The 5,031-nt window shown below is 38.3% G+C and overlaps 1 long non-coding RNA gene across 1 annotated transcript; it reads left to right on the forward strand.

Annotated features, from left to right (window-relative positions):
• Positions 1–1,334: 1,334 nt before the first annotated feature.
• On the forward strand, positions 1,335–2,271 carry LOC106941277 (uncharacterized). The gene is made up of 2 exons (XR_001423319.1): positions 1,335–1,397; positions 1,593–2,271. It is a non-coding gene; the product is annotated as an uncharacterized LOC106941277 (long non-coding RNA).
• Positions 2,272–5,031: the final 2,760 nt, after the last annotated feature.

Raw genomic sequence — 5,031 nt, forward strand, 5'->3', positions numbered from 1 at the left:
CTGAGCAGCAACACACACTGTGGCCAACATGCAGCCTTTTATAGTCGCTGGCTGTTCCAATTCACAAACCCACCAAGAAACAGGGTAAAACAAAATACATACACACAAAGTTTGACAAACTAACTAACTAAATCCTCAGAATAATATATATTGCCAAATACTATTAATTTTAAGCATCTCTAAAACACATTTTTATCAATATAAATCCAACATTAAATTTATAAAATGCCTAGCTCTACTGCTCCCCCTCTTCCATCTGCTTTGGTCTCTTCTGGAACCTTTAAAAGGTGCTCAGGCCCCCGGGGAATCTTTTAGCCTGAACACCCTGCAGAGGAAGAGAGAGGTAAGCCACACCCACACAAAGCCTTCAAACAATCACAATACTTATATTATCCTTTTGTTTGTATTTTAACAGGACACCATCAGTTCCAGCTGAGATGCAACTGAATAAAACACACAATCAATAAAACATTTCAATCTGTTTGTATCCGTTTCATTTCATTCATCATGCATTTCTTTTATCATTTAACACATTTCAAGTGTTGTGCCGCCAAGTAATGAAGACCTTCATTTAGTATCCTAATGTGTCTGCTATTTATCCTGTTGTTCCTCCAGGCTGGGAAAACCAGGCATTCTTCTGTTGGTTCATGTGCTTCGTCCTACATCCAAAGGCCACAAGAAGAATCCAAAACAGCTCATGTCAAACTGTGGACCATGTTTTCAGATATGTGCAGGTATGTGGTTATTCTAATGATCCTACTTCTTTGTAGAAGTACTTTCTCATTGGCTTTGTTTGCTATCTGAATGTAGCTAAATATATTTAATAATTTTTATTATTCGTCTTCTTATCATTATGTCAAAGATGCAAGCCAGTGTTGAAGCCTTCCTCATTGCCGTGCAATCAAGACAGCCTTTCCTCCTGCATGTTGGTGAAAACAAGAGCAGCACCACAGACACTTCACATCAGTGATCACAAGATCATCCAAGGTAGCTTTTGATGAACTTTCAAAGCACACTTCACCTTCAGTGCAAAGTACCATGAATTCCTCTACAACTTCTGTAAATTAATCCAGCCTACAGTTTTCAACATTGATGTGACTTGCACGACAATTGAGGAGTTTAAGATCCTTGCTTTTACTTTACCTGGCAGAGTGGACACTCTTTATTATGATGATCATTTAAATGCATACTGTATCAATAAGAGGATTTGTTTTATGTTCTTCCAATTAAGGACTTGGTTTATTACAGTCCCTGTGGCAAGCAGTTTTCTGCATGGTCAGCATTGAAGGCCATATTGTCTTTGAGAGGGTCCAGCCAACTTTCCAGATAGGACATGTTGTCCATCTTCTTCATCTTCAGCCTCCAATGAGGCAGCCAAGACTTTGGTTCATTCAACGGTAAAACCATTCCTTTAATTTTTTTTACAATGACATGGTTTTAAAGCAAGTTATGATTAACATTTGACAAAGGTGGTGATGTTTTCTTTTTACGTAATTAAAAACAGCTTTATTTATATATTGTACCAGCTGTATTCAAAATGCCACACTATTTATATTCTCAGGAATTTTCCCATTTTTTATTTTGTTTTTTAGTTGCTTCATTGGGATTAACCCAGAAAGGGGCACAAAAGCCGGTCATGGGAAGATGGTATCCAGAAAGACCATTCAAAATAAAAAGTGACGGTCAATGTTCAGGTTTCCACCCTCATCAAAAACCTGATGGACTTTGAGTGGCATCTCATTCAGGTTAGGTATTAATGTTCTATCGTAAAACTAAGACTGTATTTTAAAAAGTAGCATTACAGTTTTCTTTGCAGTAGCTTACTCATAAAATGAATGCAGTAGTAAAACTAAATTTACAGTAAAAATACTGGAACCTACAGACGCCAGTATTTGAAGGTACATTTACTTTCACCACTGTATTTTACGGTGGCCAACAGGTACAAACACCAAATAAAGACGAGAAAAACACATGCAACAAAAAAGAGCTGCAAACAAAAAATGCTGAAAACAGAAGCGATCCAGACCACTAGGGGGAGTCGAACAAAGAACAACTGTGTCCGAAGTCAGGTTTTGCATCCTTGGGTCCTCCGGAAGAGAGAAGCTGTAGCTTTCAGCTTAACCTCTACCGTCGCGTTATGTTGCTTAGCAACCGTGACAACGTGAATCACATAGCGGCAAAGGAAAAAAAAAAACAGACTCGAAGTATGTCTTTTTTTCTCCTGATTTCTCCATTACTCTTCACCTTTTGTAATAAAGGCTGTTGCATATTTAAAAAATCTTAGTCTGATTCTAAAATGTTCAAACACGTATAGCACATTTACACAAGGAATGTAAGCAAAGTATCCCTTTTCAAATACTCTCCAAATCTCAAGTAAGACAATGCAGTTTAATCAAACTATTGTGTTTTTAGGCCTAACTTTAATCAGTCAAACCAATTTGCTCAGGAATTAATGAAATATTTGAGTGAACCAAAATATTACAACTAGATGTTACCTGACTTAATATCTGTGTTTAACTAACTGTAATTTGGGAAAGCCTAAATAAGTCAGGTGTTCTCCCGTGGTACACTAAACCTGGACCAGCTGGCAGCAGGCGAGGGGAGCTAAGTGTTAATGCAGCAGGAGGAGACATCTCCGAAAACGTCGGAGCAATATTGCAATTAGGTGATGCACTGATGAACCGAGCAGAAATGTGAGATTTATACATCTACATTCTCGCCTACAAACATCGTTTAAATCATGTTGCGTCACTGCTGCTAAGCAACATAGCATCGATGTGGAGGCTAGGCAGCTAACTGAAGGCTGCAGCTTCTCTGCAATGCTCTCTGCCGGGTCATTTCTTAAGCCCTTGAAAGAATAAGCATGAAAGGATGCAGACCCTGAATTTGGACACAAAGCTCTAGTGGTCTGGAATACTTATTTTTATATATTGTTTTGCATCTCTTTTTAGTTTGTGTCTTTTCTTTGTTGTATTTGTTTTTCTCGTGTTTGCTGCGCGTTTGCACCTGTCAACCACCGTAGTATTTTAACAATTCTGTATTTTAGTTCTGCTGGGGTCCATATGGTTATGTGTATTTGTTATAAGTTGCATTGTGATCACTGTTATGTGTAGAATGTTATGGGGTTCCCCTGTCTGACTCTGCTGACTTCCACTCACTTGTGATTTATCTGTCATGTAGGCGGGGGATCAGGAGAGCAGGAGGACCAGGACCGATGCTGATCTGACAGAACACCGGAAGAGCGGAGAGTTCAGTGTGTTAGCAGTGAAGCTATTCAGTTGAGTGTAACGGTTTGTTAGAGGCGCAAGCTGCAGCCTATGGAATAGCAGCTCGCTCTTATTTCTAATAAACCCTGTTTGCGGTACTACATCTGTGGGGTGTTGGCGTCATTACAGTATTTACTTGCAGTACACCACTTTAAAAGATAATTACAGGATTGAAAAGGTAAATGTCCAGTAAAATACTGGTATCTACACACGCCAGCTTTTTTTTTTTTTTTTTTTTTCTGTTTTTTTGAAAAAAAGGTTAAAAAAAAAAAAAAAAAAAAAAACCTGGCGTCTGTAGCTACCAGTATTTTTTTATACTGGTAGCTTACCGTTCTTTCAGAAAAATGGTAGATTTAGTTTGGATTAAATAGAAGTGCAAATTTGTTGTTTTTAGACTAGTTGTGGGTTTAAATAGCATTTCACTCGAGATCTTTTCCCGTAACATATAATGACACAGTAATACTTTTACATTTCCTGTCAACTTAACCTATTTTATTCCAAAACACGGTGGACCGCCAGTGGACCGACTCGACGCACCGACCACCGGGCTTAGCAAGTTTTCTGGGGGAAACCCTGTATATCGAGGGAGTTGGAAGTAGGTCAGTTATGTTCCCTTGACTTCAACAACCTTAACATGTTGTGCTGCGCAGTTCGGTGTGTTTCGGTTCAGTTTATAAGGCGACCCTCACACCAACTCTGTGACAGAGCATCAGTGGAGCAGGCTTTTAAGTTAGGAACCCCGCTGTGTTTACTTGTAGTAATCACAAAATAAACATAAAGCCAGAAAAAAAAAAAAAAGCTGACTAATAACAGACTGACTATTCTGTTCTTTGTGTGGGAAATGTTTGCGTTTTTGGCGCTGAATCCTGATACTTAACGCAGTGTCTGTCCTGCCAGCTATTGGATTTGTTGTTACTCGGTTGTTATGCGTGTAAAGCAGTGGTCCCAAAACTACGGCCCGCCAGCCGGATCTGGCCTGCCTCCACATTTGGTCCGGCCCTCTGCACAATACCAGACAGCATTCAGATTTTTTTTTCCATATACCGTATTTTCTGGACTATAAGCCGCTTTTAAGTGGATTTTTCTTCAACCACCAGGGGGCTCTTTAGCAGGAAGTGAATCATTGGAAGTCAAAATTGGAAATAAAAGAAGAAAGCGCCCATTAAAACGGAATTAGGTTTTAATAGGGAATTGAAATTTGAGAATGTTGTTGATCATGTTTTCATAATGTTACAACTATAAATCTGAAAAGTGTGGCATGCATTCGTATTTAGTTCCTTTGCACTGACACCGCTAAATAAAGAAAACTGAAGTATGGATACAACCTGAAACATGTGCATGTTTCATATTTCCCATTAGCCACTTAAATTTCAAAATAATGGTAATTTTTCAAGATGGGCACCATTTATTTTCCACCATGGTCATCTTATTCATTCAATTTTAAAGAAATAATATGTATCAGAATCACAAACAGAACTTTGCTTTTAGTGAATCTCACACCTATCGTCAAGTAGAAGGAGATGACGACGTGTAACAGACTAAGAGAAAGTCGGCTAACATTAAGATGGTTTAGAAGAAAGTGCCCATTAAAACGGAATTAGGTTTTAATAGGGAATTGAAATTTGAGAATCTTGTTGATCAGTTAAATAGCATTGAGGGGAAAAAGATTTTTTTTATTATTTTTTAATAATACTGGGAACATTACGAGAATTTGAGGTATAGATATTAGGATCCAGTAGATGGCAGTAGTGCAACAATAATGGAT

The sequence above is a fragment of the Poecilia latipinna genome, unplaced genomic scaffold, assembly GCF_001443285.1.
Source record: "Poecilia latipinna isolate Pla-1442-1.1 unplaced genomic scaffold, P_latipinna-1.0 Scaffold3583, whole genome shotgun sequence".
In the NCBI taxonomy this organism is placed as follows: Eukaryota; Metazoa; Chordata; class Actinopteri; order Cyprinodontiformes; family Poeciliidae; genus Poecilia; species Poecilia latipinna.